General features: G+C 47.5%; 1 protein-coding gene across 1 annotated transcript in view; it reads left to right on the top strand.

The window, feature by feature from the left end:
* The first annotated feature begins 6,488 nt into the window (after positions 1–6,488).
* LNPK (lunapark, ER junction formation factor) overlaps positions 6,489–14,153 on the top strand; it is an 88,588-nt gene continuing 80,923 nt past the window's right edge. The window contains exon 1 of the mRNA XM_069733188.1: positions 6,489–6,613. The gene's annotated coding sequence lies outside the window, so the exon portion shown is untranslated. The remainder of the gene's footprint in view (positions 6,614–14,153) is intronic.

The following is a 14,153-nucleotide window of genomic DNA, read 5'->3' as shown; positions in this document are numbered from 1 at the left end:
AGAAAAGGCACATCTGGAAGATGCGCCTATTCTGGCACTTGGCCTCTCTCTTCCCACTCCCATGTAGCAGTGGGATATGGGGTAATGAAGGGTTAATGTCACCTTGCTATTGTAAGGTGACATTAAGCCAGATTAATAATGGAAAGGCGTCAATTATGACACCTATCCATTATTAATCCAATAGTACGAAATGGTTAATAAAACACACACATTATTACAAAGTATTTTAATGAAATAAAGATACAGGGTGTTTTAATATTTTATTATACTCTTAATCCACCTGAAGACCCTTGTCACCTGAAACAAAGTTAAAAAAACAAACAACAATATTCCATACCTTCCGTCGTTCAGTCTTCTCCCACGCTGTAAATCCATCTGAAGGGGTTAAATCATTTTACACCCAGGAGCTCTGCTAATGCAGCTGTGCTCGTGGCTGTAAAGACCCGGGAATGAATGGAATGCAGGGGAATTACCTATAGTTACCTTGAGTCGTGGTGATGCGCCCTCTGCTGGATGTCCTCATATGAACTTGAGCGTCGGAAAATATTCTGAAAAGTTCCCACCTGCACCATTCATCATCTTCCATCTACACACCGGGAGCCCTGGGGATATACTTCACCTGTGGGAAGTTATACCATCTAGTTGCCATAACAACACCCCTTAAGGACCCCTAAGGCTAGTTTCACATTAGCGTTTTGCTGAGCTGCGGACTTCCTCCGTGAAGCCCCGCCCACGGCCGCACCTTCGCCGCTCAGCTCCACCTACGTCCACATGCGGCCTAAGTACCTATCTTTAACATTAGGTACGCAGGTCGTGCAGATGTATGTGGATGCCTCTGCATGCGTCGTTTTGACAATGCCTGAGAAAAAAAGAAATTCCAACCAGCTGCGCTTGACAGTGGGTCGCCGTATCGTCAAAGCGACGCATGACGAGGCATCCGCACGACCTGCGTACCTAATGTTAAAGATAGGTATGCAGGCAGCATTCAGACGTAGGCGGAGCTGAGCGGTGGAGGTGTAGCCGTGGGTGGGGCTTCACGGTGGAAGTTCGCAGCTCAGCAAAATGCTACTGTGAAACTAGTCTTCCCCACTGACCGAATACCACAGGTGGTGTCACGAACATAAACTTTATTCAATTTCCCTTTTACATGGGCGCCCAGGGCCACGGACTGGGTCACCATCGTGACATCCCCCCGTGAATACCGGACCTGGTACCGGGTACCCCACGATCCTGGTGGGCGACTCATATATATCAGAAGAGATTGAAAGTTTAAGGGGGTTTTCCCACAAATAAATCACAAATTAATTTTAAAGTAGATTTTAATCAAGAGATCTTGGAATAAGAATAAATTCCACAATTAGATGTTTAAAAAAAAAATGCTCCTGTGCCGAGATAGTCTTAGGGTATGTGCACACGTTGCGGATTTGCCTGTCGAATATTCTGTGCGGATTCTGCATCTCTTGGCAGAAAACGCAGGTCAAAATCTGCGCGTTTTGTATGCGGATTTCATGCGTTTTTACCCCTGCGGATTTCTATTATGGAATGGGTGCAGAAATACTGCAGATCCAAACAGAGAATTGACATGCTCCTTTTTTTAATCTGCTGCGTTTTACGTGCGGAATTTTCTGCACCATTAGCACAACTTTTTTTTTCCCATTGATTTATATTGTACTGTAAATCACTTGCGGATCTGCAGGAAATCTGCAACCTGTGCACATACCCTTATAAGGCTGCCGTCACACTAGCAATATTTGGTCTGTATTTTACATCAGTATTTGTAAGCCAAAACCAGGAGTGGAACAATTAGAGGAAAAGTATAATAGAAACATGTGCACCACTTCTGCATTTATCACCCACTCCTGGTTTTGGCTTACAAATACTGATGTAAAATACTGACCAAATACTGCGAGTGTGACGGCAGCCTGAGGGTAAGTTCACACAGGGCGTTTTTTATTGCTAATTTTCAGCTGCTTTTACGGTACCAGCAAAGTCTATGAGATTTCAGAAATCTCATGCACGCATTAGGTTTTTGTTTGGTCAGTATTTTGTGCTTTGAAGCGTTGTTTTTTTTTTTTTTTTTTACATAGGGCATGTCACTTCTTTCAGCGTTTTTTACCAATTGACTTCTTGAATGGGTGGTGAAAAAACGTTGCAAATACGCTAGGTTAACTTTTAGTGCAGCGTATTTGCTGCAGAAAAGTCAAGGAGAGCCGGGTGTGACATCATCACACCCGGCTTTGCTGCATCTAGATGACAAGCTGCATGATGCGTTCATACAGCCTGTCATCCAGCAGCGGACCCCTCCCCTGCCCGACATTAGTGTTTGCCACGCTGTCATATGCCTAACAGCGCCGCAAACACCGCTTCTGATTGGTGGGGTAATCATCCCCATCGGTCAGAGAGCCGCGGCTCCCCGCTGTCAGAAGACAGTGGGAGCGCTCAGCTGTGATCGGAGGTGGAAACTTCACTGGTGTCAGATGATGGGCCTACTGATCACATCATCTGACACCTTTTGCCACTAATTACAGTGAGAGCAGGAGTGGATGGGAGTTTTCATCTGCCGCTCCTGCGCTATAAATAATAATAAAAAAACTGTGTGGGTTCCCCCCTAATTTTGATAACCAGCCAGACAAAATTCACAGCTGGGTCTGGAACCCCCAGCTGTCAGCAAGGCTAGTTATCAATAATACAGGGGTCCTCACGCTTAAAAAAAAAAAAAAAATTTAAATAATTAAAAAAAACGGCGTAGGGTCCCCCACATTTTTGACAACCAGCCTTGCTAAAGCTCACAGCTGGGGGCTGATATTCTCAGACTAGTAAGGGGTCATGGATATTGGCCCCCCCTGCCTAAAATATCAGCCCTGCCCAGAAAAGGCACATCTATTAGATGCGCCAATTCTGGCGCTTTGCCCTGTAGCGGTGGAAAGCGGTAATAAGGAGTTAATGTCACCTTAGCATTGTAAGGTGACATTAAGCCGGCTTAGTAATGGAGAGGCGTCAATAATAATCTTTATTTTTATATAGCGCTAACATATTCCGCAGCGCTTTACATTTTGCACACATTATCATCGCTGTCCCCGATGGGGGTCACAATCTAAATACCCTATTAGTATGTCTTTGGAATGTGGGAGGAAACCCACACACACACGGAGAGAACATACAAACTCTTTACAGATGTTGTCCTTGGTGGGGTTTGAACCCAGGACTCCAGCGCTGCAAGGCTGCAGTGCTAACCACTGAGCCACCGTGCTGCCCAGGTCACTGAGACACCTATCCATTACTAATCCTATGTTAATTAAAGGGTTAAATAAACACACACACAGTAAGGCTACTTTCACATTTCCGTCTTTCCTCTGCCGTCCAAATACGTCGATTTTTGAAAATGCAGGATCCTGCATTTTCCCATAGACTTGTATTAGCGACGTATCGTGACGGATGGACACACGTTTTGTCCGTCGTGCACTGGATCCTGTGGAATGTGACGGCCCGTCTATTGCAAAAAACGTTCAAGGGAATGTTTTTCTGTACGGTGTATCCAGTGTTTCCGGCTGTGGATGCCCAGCAGGAAATCTCACACTCACTCTCTTTCCTCCCCGGGACTACAGACGGAAATGTGAAAGGACAAACTTCTGTCGGTACGTCGTGCTGACGCTTTGTGAGGGGCGACTACCGAAGGAAATGTGAAAGAAGCCTTAGACAAAAAGTCTTTTAATGAAATAAAACACCACACAGTTGTGTCCATATTTTATTGTCCTGCCATTCCAAAGCGAAGCCCTCGATCTTCTGTAAGTAAAATAAAATAGAAAAGCAAAAGTATACTCCCTGATTCGCCCTGCAACCAATAATCACTTCCTCTGCTCCAGTTTTACTACATTTCCCATCATTCCTTGTGCTGGGTTGCAAGCCAGCAGTGAGGACAGATCTGTAACTCTGCCTAAACCCCTTCCCTTCTTTCACTACAAAAGTGTGAAAAAAAAGCTCTCCAAAAACCTGAGCTTCAACCTCCTGGGATCCATTGCAGAGTCTCCACTGCTATCTGGAACGCCACCTGTGGTACTCGGTCAAGGGTGACCGACGCTGCTTAAAGGGGTCCTCTGGGGTGATGTTGTGACAGCAGGAATGGTATGGCTTCCCACAGGTAAAGCTGGGTCACCAGGGCTCCCGATGTAGTAGGGACAGGTGGTAGGTGGTGTAGAAAGAAACGGAGGACACAGGGTTGCAGTCTCTTTACTGATGGATTCAAGCAGCCACAGTCCAGGGTACTGGATCACAGGTGCAGGTATGGTCCGGCCGGCTTGGAAGCGAGTTGAGAATCTCCCTTACAAGGTGGGGTTAGAAGCCTTCCTCCTAGCGCGGTGGTGTAGTCCCTTGCTGCCTTAGGCCTCTCACAAAGTCCTCACGTTTTCTCTCTGTCCCCCTTTAGGTATGACAGGTAGCTCGAGCCTTTTTACAGGATCTCTATCATGACCCGGGCTCTATGCGCTACTGTGTCTTCAGGTTCTTCACAACCCCGGTCTTCCAGCTACCGGTGTCTGCGCTCAGTAGGTGAGGTAGCTCAGTCTCAACTAACCCCCAGTTCTTTTCTTTCCGTAGCTTCACTTCCCCTTCACACTCTCTACAATCTGTTCTGCTTTCCCCTTTTGCTTTTTCCAGGAGCTGCAGCACCTCTCGTAGCTGCACGGCCCTTCTCTTTCCTCTCTGCCTCAGACTGCTCCAGTCTGCTGTCTGGCACTCACTAACTTGAAACTTACCCTCCAGACCATAATAAATATATATATATATATATGCCACCCACAAGCTGGGTCAGAGCTCCCCCTTCTGGCCTGGAGTGTGAACATGTTGCATGCTTGTGATTACCTGCTAAAAGAGATCGTTCCTCGCTTCCAAGCAATGCCACTGTAACAACCAGGAACCTGGCGTATTACACTATCCCGGTCTGTTTGGTGGCAGCGGTGTCATCAAGTTGATAACACTGCAGCTAATTACTGCAGCAGTCTACATCAGCAGAGCTGTTGAATTCACAGTGTTTTTTTTTTTGTTTTACAGAATTTGCCTTTTTTTCTGCACCAAAAATGCAAAGCATTTATCCCTAAAGGGCCACTGTCACCCCCCTCCAGCCGTTATAAACTAAAAGAGCCACCTTGTGCAGCAGTAATGCTGCATTCTAACAAGGTGGCTCTTTTAGTTTTGTGTTCATGTATTACTAAAATAAAGCGTTTAGAAACTTTTCAAAAATACCTTTGTCCATGGAGGCGGGTCTGAAGCCTCCTCTTAGAAGCGCCCAACTGTTGTCAGTCATCTGTTGGGTTGATTTTCGCCGCCCCCTCAGCGTTATTATTGTGTGAAATCCGGCGCTTGCGCTCTGCTCTTCTGCCTTGCGCAGGCGCATAGAGCATTATCCGTCCGAGCGCTGGTGCCGGGTTCCTTTCTGCGCCTGTGCGGCTAGCCTGTTACTGAATCCCCACCCCGCACTGTGTTATGCAGTATGCACAGTGGGGGGCTGGGATTCCTGGGCATGCGCACTGCGCTTGTCAGACGCTGCACAGGTCCCCCGCCTTCCAGCGTTGTTCTGTGCGGCTGTTCCAAACGCCGGCAAGGATACCTGTATATTCCGGCAACGCTGAAAGGCAGGGGACCTGGGGAGCGTCTGGGAAGCGCAGTGCGCATGCCCAGGAATCCCAGCCCCGCACTGTGCATAATGCATAACACAGTGCGGGGCGGGGATTCAGTAACAGGGTGGCCGCACTGCCTGCACAGGCGCAGAACGAAACCCGGCACCAGCGCTAGGACGGCAAATGCTCTATGCGCCTGCGCAAGGCAGAAGAGCAGAGCGCAGGCGCTGAGGGGGCGGCGAAAATCTACACAAGAGATGACTGACGGCAGTTGGGCGCTTCTAAGAGGAGGCTTCTGTCCCGCCTCCATGGACAAAGACAGGTATTTCAGCAGAATTATAAATACATTTTATTGTGGGAATAACAGAAACAAAAACTAAAAGAGCCACCTTGTTAGTATGCGGCATTACTGCTGCACAAGGTGGCTCTTTTAGTTTATAACGGCTGGAGGGGGGGACAGTGGCCCTTTAAAAAATGAGGAAACCAGGTAAAGCTAGTTCCCCCCCCCCCTTAAATTTACATAATACAGCACAAATTATAAAAAAAACACCTAACTGAACTATTTTTACCACAGGAGTAAAAAAAAGAGCAAATGCCATGCTGCATCAATGCCTGGGCGATGTGATAGCGGTCAGTAAATGAAAGCTGCGGTTTCCCCCTCTTTGGCTGCAGTGCACACTGGCTGCGCCGTTATTCCAGGGTCGCTTATGGGCGGTCTGGTCCTGTGACAGCGCCGGTGACCGCCGCCACGGTCCTGGTCATGTGATCACCACAGACATCTCGCTCAGGCGCCTTCCCGCCATTTTTTAAACCCACGTCACTGAGCGCCGTTGAGCCACGCCCTCGTTGTCTGATTGGCTGCTGCTTGCGCTGTGCGTCTGACGCCGACGTTTGAGGAGTGAAGGGCGGGGCCGGTTCTTGGAGTACGGCCGGCGCTGTATGAATGCTTGTGGGCGCAGGAGGCGGAGGCGGCTTTGTTGCGGCGCTGCTGTCACTCTCAGGTAACGCTGGCTCTGAGCTGATAGCCCGGTGTGTGCCGGCAGGGGAGCAGGGGCCGACCCTGGCCCGACACTAGTGCTCTTCCCCTCTTTTTCGCCTGTCACAGTTTATTACCCGACGTGGCCGTGTGACACTCGTGTCCTGAGTGGAGCCACAGTGACATGTTCTGCACCTGCTCCGTACGTGTGAGCAGCTGTGTGCCGGCCTCAAGGAGACTGTGGGATCACTACAGGGGTCCTGACAAGTGTGAGCCCCACTGTCACCCTGTGCTCTGCGGGAGGCAGTCTCCTCTATAGCACCTCACATAACACGCCATAAACTCCTCACAGGGGATAAGAGGAAGGACAGAGCATGGTACCTAAGGGAGCGCCGGATCGCGGGGTCCCGGGAACATATGGATGGCCTGATGTGGGGGGCAGGGCCGGTGCCATAGTCGCATGAGCCCCGGGTGATGGGGGGGGTCGCTGTAAGCCCCTGGGTGATGGGGGGGGGGGGGGTCGCTGTAAGCCCCTGGGTGATGGGGAGGGGGTCGCTGTAAGCCCCTGGGTGATGGGGGGGGGGGGGTCGCTGTAAGCCCCTGGGTGATGGGGGGGGGGGTCGCTGTAAGCCCCTGGGTGATGGGGGGGATGTCACAGTGAGCCCCGGGGGGGGGGGATGTCACAGTGAGCCCCTGGGGGGGGGGATGTCACAGTGAGCCCCCGGGGGGGGGGGGGGGATGTCACAGTGAGCCCCCGGGGGGGGGGGGTGTCACAGTGAGCCCCCGGGGGGGGGGATGTCACAGTGAGCCCCCGGGGGGGGGGGGGGTGTCACAGTGAGCCCCCGGGGGGGGGGGGGGGTCGCTGTGAGCCCCTGGGGGGGGGGGGGGTCGCTGTGAGCCCCTGGGGGGGGTCGCTGTGAGCCCCTGGGGGGGGGTCGCTGTGAGCCCCTGGGGGGGGTCGCTGTGAGCCCCTGGGTGCTGGGGGGGGGGTGTCGCTGTAAGCCCCTGGGTGCTGGGGGGGTGTCGCTGTAAGCCCCTGGGTGCTGGGGGGGTTTCGCTGTGAGCCCCTGGGTGCTAGGGGGGGGTTGGGTTTGGGTGGGGGCTTTCGCTGTGAGCCCCTGGGTGCTGGGTTTTTTCTTGCTGTGAGCCCCTGGGTGCTGGGGGGGGTGTGTGTCGCTGTGAGCCCCTGGGTGCTGGGGGGGGGGTATCGCTGTAAGCCCCTGGGTGCTGGGGGGGGTATCGCTGTAAGCCCCCGGGTGTTGGGGAAGGGGGGGTGTCGCTGTAAGCCCCTGGGTGCTGGGGGGGGGGGGGGGGTGTCGCTGTAAGCCCCTGGGGGGGGGGGGGGTGTCGCTGTGAGCCGCTGGGTGTTGGGGGGTTGCTGTGAGCCCCTTTATTATTTTCCCTTCACGCTTTCCAGGAGCCCTAACTTTGGAACCATAAATAGTTATATCAGGGTCTTTCAACTCTCTGAATTTTTGTGAGAGGTAAAATCATGATTTTGGATTTTTATGTAATAAATGTTCTTCTATTCTGTTACTTCGGACAGTTGCACACATGACGATACCAAATATTTTAATGTGGTTGTCCCCTCTTCAGAAATGTTTCCTATAAGTTCATTTACTAGTAAAAAAATCGAAATTGTGCATTACTCTCCTTCCCTGGGTCCAACAGTGAATTTCCTCCCTCTATGTTCTTTATGTATGTCGCATCTATAGTGGTGCAGATAACTGAGCGCTGCCGGTGTAGATGGAATGAGCCACTCAGAACTGCTGAGCTCGCTGACGGGCTGCCGTATTCTCACAGCAGCCTATTGGTGAGCTCAGCGGTTCATGCCATCTACACAGGCAGAGCTGCTGAGCTCATTGTCCACTGCTGATGTGACATTAAAGTAACAGATACTAGGAACAGTGCTCAGTGCTTTATCCCGAGAGGGTGAGGAAAATGCAATTTTTAGAAGAAACCTAAAACTTTCAGTAAGGTGTCAACCCCTTTAATAACACCGTAGGAAAAATATGGTGACTCTAACGCTAGCGATGAGCGAATGTTCTCTGATAAGGTGTTATCTGAGGATGCTCCTGTGCTAACAGTGTCTTCTGCATTCCCGATAAATATGTCTGACTCCCCACAGCTGCTCGTCAACTGCAACACATGCAGGGTTTGCCTAACAAACAAGCAATCCCTACATGTGTTGTGGCTGTTAGTCGTGAGACATGCAGCCGCAGGGACTCAAACATATTTTTCGAACACGCTGAAGTTGCTTGATTAGCACACGAGTATGCCCAGATAACACCTTAGGCTACTTTCACACATCAGTTTTTTGCCTTCAGGCATAATCCGTCTATTTAAAAAAAAAAAAAAAAAAAAAAACGGATCCGTTTTTTCAAAACTCGGCGGTTTGTGACTGATGGCAAAAACCTGATGTGTGAAAATGGCTCTATCCGAGCACGTTCGCTCATCACTGTTTAACACATTTTTTTTTTTCTTTTTAACTTGAACCTTCAACTGCTTGTACATTACACTGTACTGTCATTCTCCTATGAAGCCCCACAGTTGGCCCTTGACTGTAATGACAACACTGCACTTCATTTCCTTTCATTTCATGTCCAGGGTGATTTTTTTGTTTTTTTTTTGTTTTAGTTTTTAAGGCTATAGAAAAAAGAACAGAAGTAGTTGCTAAAAGCTGCAACTACCTGCCTGTTCTACCCAGCGCCAGCTCAGTGGCTACAGACCTCTCCTACCAGTGATGTATCTGCTCCTCATCACCAGAGCAGCTCTTCCTCTTCTTGTCAACTCTGTTGATGTGGCGCTTCTGATAATATCATGCTGATTCACAGCTACTTTTGCTGCAGTTAGGCAGTGGGGACTCAGCTGTCAATCAGCATTTTATCGGCAGTCACGCCCCATTGACAGAGCAGAGTGGAAGAGCAGCTGCTGCCCAGTCTACGTGGCATTGGCAGAAGCTGCTGAATCGCTGGCAAGAGCTGTGACCGCTCTGTGTCGGCAGAGATCAGCGGCAGGTACTTGGCAACTACTTGTCTATTCTTAGTCTCTCAGTAAAAAAAATTAAATAGTACTGGATAACCCTTTTAAGGAGACCATGAAAGTGCAGTCCAATCTGTAGGCAGCATGTGTTATAGCTGGGGTCTGATGTATAGATTTATACATAGCTTTATATTATACTGAACCTTTTCTCATAAAACTATCAGCCTCTGATGGGACCTCCCAATGGGCTGAAAATCCCAGAACGAGCAGCAGTTTAAAGGGAACCTGTCATGTCATTTGTGGCATCTGAAGTGTCCCAGTGCATTGTTGGTGATGGGATGTGCAGCGCTAACACTTTTTTTTTGCATTAAAATTGCTGCTGTAATCCTTATCAAAAAACACTTTATATAGTTATATTACCTGCTCGTTTATTCGTAGGGGTGTGCTTCATTGTGTTCAGTCAGGGTTGTCGCCGCCCTTGCGCAACATGTAATTGGGGAGCCGTGCTTGCGCATTCTCCATCAGCGAGGAGCCGCCCATGCGGCGTGATGAGCGGCTCCCAGCACGGGTACACTGAAGCTGTGTGTAGTTCCCAGCTTCACTGACTGTGCGCATGCGCCAGAGCCGCTGTATGTCAGTGAAGCTGGGAACTACAAACAGCCTCAGTGCGCAAGCGTGGGGAGAAGCTCGTCACACCTCAAGTGCTGCTCCCCCACTGCACGCTGCACGGGCGCGGCTCATACAGTGACATTGGGGAACCCCACGGAGCGTAATTCAAATTGCGTGGGCGAGGACATCCCTGACTGAATGCAATGAAGCACACCCCTATGCCTAAACGAGCAGGTAAGATGTAACCATATAAAGTGCCTTTTGATAAGGATTTCAGCGGCGATTTTAATGGGGCAAAAATGTGTTAGTGATGCACATTGCATCATTAACAACGCTCTCTAGGCACTTTACATGCTATAAAGAACATGACAGGTTCCCTTTAAGTGATTGAATCACATGATATACTGAATCTTTTCTCACAAAACTGTCAATCTCCTCTTCTCCCCCTGATATAACATTGTTCTTGCCCCATATACCTGGACCCTGTACTGTACTTATTACCTTCCGTATTGGTAAAAAATGATTTCTAGCACTGTCTGGATTACGTCACTGCTTTCTGCTTATTCTGCACATTGGTTGCTGGCTATGAATACTTTATGGGCTTTAGTCATTACCGGCGTTGCATATTTCAAAGTAATAACTTTATTTTTAAATCTGACCTATAAGTCTCTGCCTAGCCTATAAATGGGTATTACCAACTCGTCAAATACATTTTTTTTTTCTTGGGTGTCAAGAAGTTATGCAATCTTAAATATACAGTAAATAAATATATATATATTTTGTATTTAATGGTTATTCATTTTTTTTAATCAATTCTCAGTGGATTGCCTGAGTAAAATGTTTGTAGTGTTGACAGAATTTTGATCATCAATCATTTAAAGAAGGATTATACATTAATTTTGACATGGAATTTGAAAGTAATAATAAATAGATCACCTGGACCAAATGAGGTTTGTGAAATGTTGTGGCTGTTCAACTTTTTGTGCCTGTACAAATTATATGTGGGATGACTGGACCCACTGATGTTGGTGGAATGGGCTGACTATTTGACGTATATGTAGTTGTACTGACGTTCGCCCTGATGCCGGACAATATCAGAGGTGATCAGACACTTATGCTTTGCATTCTTCATTTGATTTGTGGATTAACTCCTGCTGTATACATACTTTTGTAATTTTTGTATTGTCTTTATTTAGCATTGGTATGTGTTTTTTTTTTTTTTTTTTCTATTAAATTCTTTTCCTTGTTGACAAACTGATATACTATTTATTAAATCATGTATTATTTCTGCCATAGGTTTTCAGAATAAGAGAAATACTAAGTGAAAAATAGATTAGAAATAAAATGAAAAGTTGGGCATGTCTGGTTTCGGCATACCCAATTCATTGTTCTGGCAAGGGGTAAGCTGTCAGATGTTTGACTGGTCGATGATTCTATCATTTCACATCATTTAGCCTGTGGTTGGGTCTGGACTTCGACCTTTTAATATCAGTGAAAAAATGCGTCTGTTCTAGGCAACATTCATGCAACCATATTTTTGATCTGAGTGCAGTCTATGAAAAAAAACTGACATCTCTCTGACCAATGTTATTAAAAAAAAAAAAATTGAAGTATACAGTACTTCCATATTTTGGATGAGATTTAACTATTCTAGTCTATGGGTGCTGGGAGGCAGTGAGGGGAATCATATACAAGGGTCGCTGTGTCCCCCAGAATGCGGCCATTGTGAACTAAGGCATACCCCAAAGAAAACCTGACATGGGCTTTTAATTTTGGGGAGATCTGTAGGATTGGTAGTGGGACGGATCTCTCCCTCCACTCCGGGTCTTTTGGAGTGGCCCATGTCCACGAAACTCTTAACTTTCAGTTGAGGCTTGTGTCTGTCATTGTTTTGTTTGCAAGCTTCAGAGCAGGAGGCTGTATGCAGGACACGTTTGTGTTGCAGTTGCCCACAGTAGTGGACTTAGGGTACTTTCACACTGACGTTTTTTTTTAATACGTCGCAATGCGTCATTTAGGGGAAAAAACGCATCCTGCAAAGTTGTTTGCAGGATGCGTTTTTGCCCCATAGAGTAACATTACCGACGCATTGCGACGTATTAACACACGTCGCAACCGTCGTGCGACGGTTGCGCCGTGTTGTGGCGGACCGCTGGGAGCAAAAAACGTTAAATGTAGCGTTTTTTGCTCCAGACGGACCGGAACTCCGCCCCCACCTCCCCGCACCTCACAATGGGGCAGCGGATGCGCCGGAGAATGCATCCGCTGCACCCGTTGTGCGGCGCTAACAACGCTAGCGTCGGAATCTCGGCCCGACGCAATGCGACGGGCCGAATTCCGACGCTAGTGTGAAAGTAGCCTTATTTGGTTGCTCCGGCTGCAAACCGGGGGATAAAAAGTTCTGGATTTATTTTGTGAGTTTGCCGCGTGGACAAGAAGCCTCTGTCCTACAGTATGCAAAAAAAAAACCATTGCATCGCCCTATGGATATTATATATCTATATCTATATATCTATATCTATATCTATATCTATATCTATATCAGTTCTTTAACATAGAAACTTTGTTTTGTACATTTTACTGACTGTTAACTTTAAGAAACAGATGTGATATGGATGACATCTACAGTTTTTTTTTTTTTTTTTTTTTTTAAATATGCTCGTGTGAACTTGGTATCTCGCTTGTGAAAAGGTTCACTATTTTGTCAGGATTTCTGATGCAGAATGGATGGTGCACTAGATTGTGGTATTCTGTGAGTATGTACACATGACACCTTTTTCAGGTGACTTGTGAAGTGTCTGTAAGCTTCCTTTAACCACCTCCGCTATATATATGAGCAGAGAGACCCCATAGAAAACTCTAGGTCAAACATCGTTGGTATTTTTCTGAAGCGGTTTCTTGTGGCATGCACATGCCATAGACCTCATGTACTCAGGGGTAAAAAAATCCTTGTGGCTACTAATTTCATTCTCCACAGCATGATTGTCATCGCCACAGAGCTACTGATGGGGCTAATCTGCAACCGAATCTGTGACATTTGCAGCTGGTTGGCCTATAGCCTACCAGCCGCATTTAATAGAACTGCACATTGTGGACTACTAATATTCGGGGTGTTAAAGTGTTTTACAGACGTGATCAATGGACCTTTTGGGTTCCACTTTATCAATGCAAAAAAGCTCCAGAGTTTGGAGGCTTTTGAGCATTTGGGTGTGGACTCTGCTCGGCACCTATTTTTTTTCCGGCTGCATACCACCGCCCTGCATTGCCTGCAGGCTTCTCTGCGGAGAGCACTGTGTGAAGTAACTTTGCACCTCCCATTTGACTAGGTAACCTGTACTTGCTTCATTATGTAAAGTGAGGCTTTAATGCAAATATCTAATCAACAACTTTGTGCAAAAAAACAAACAAACAAAAAAAGCAACCTATGCAGACGTGATTATTAGCTTTAGTTATTGTTCATAGTGGGCCTAGTCTGTTTAGAAGGGTTGTAGAATGAATGTATTCACACATCGTTTAATCATAGATCCATGTAACTCAGAGACATGTCCTATTATCATATGACTTTTGCAGATCAGACATGGCTATTGGTGTAGTACCTGAAGAACAGAGTTTTCATCCTTGTGGGTTTTTTTTACGTAATGACTTGGCAATGGATCAGTTTAAAAGGGGAAAAAAATGCAGTCTACCTGCTTCAGTGTGGGAAAAAAGATGCAGATAAAAACTAATGCAATTGGATCATCAGGTATTCTGCAATACTTAAGGGGTGGCGAGACCTGTCAGCAAGTGCTTAGTGTGCGGGAAATTACGGTAAGTATTGGGGCTTTAGATTTCGTAGTTGTGATGTAGTTACTTTGACTCTGTGTTTTCTGCATGTTTTTTAGGCTACGTTCACATTAGCGTTGCGCGCCGCTGCGTCGGCGACGCAACGCACGACGCACAAAAAACGCGCGCAAACGCACGCAAAAACGCTGCGT

Source organism: Ranitomeya imitator, chromosome 7 (assembly GCF_032444005.1).
Source record: "Ranitomeya imitator isolate aRanImi1 chromosome 7, aRanImi1.pri, whole genome shotgun sequence".
Taxonomy (NCBI): domain Eukaryota; kingdom Metazoa; phylum Chordata; class Amphibia; order Anura; family Dendrobatidae; genus Ranitomeya; species Ranitomeya imitator.
Note: the sequence above shows the minus strand (reverse complement) of the source record. Positions and strands in the feature narration are given on the sequence as shown.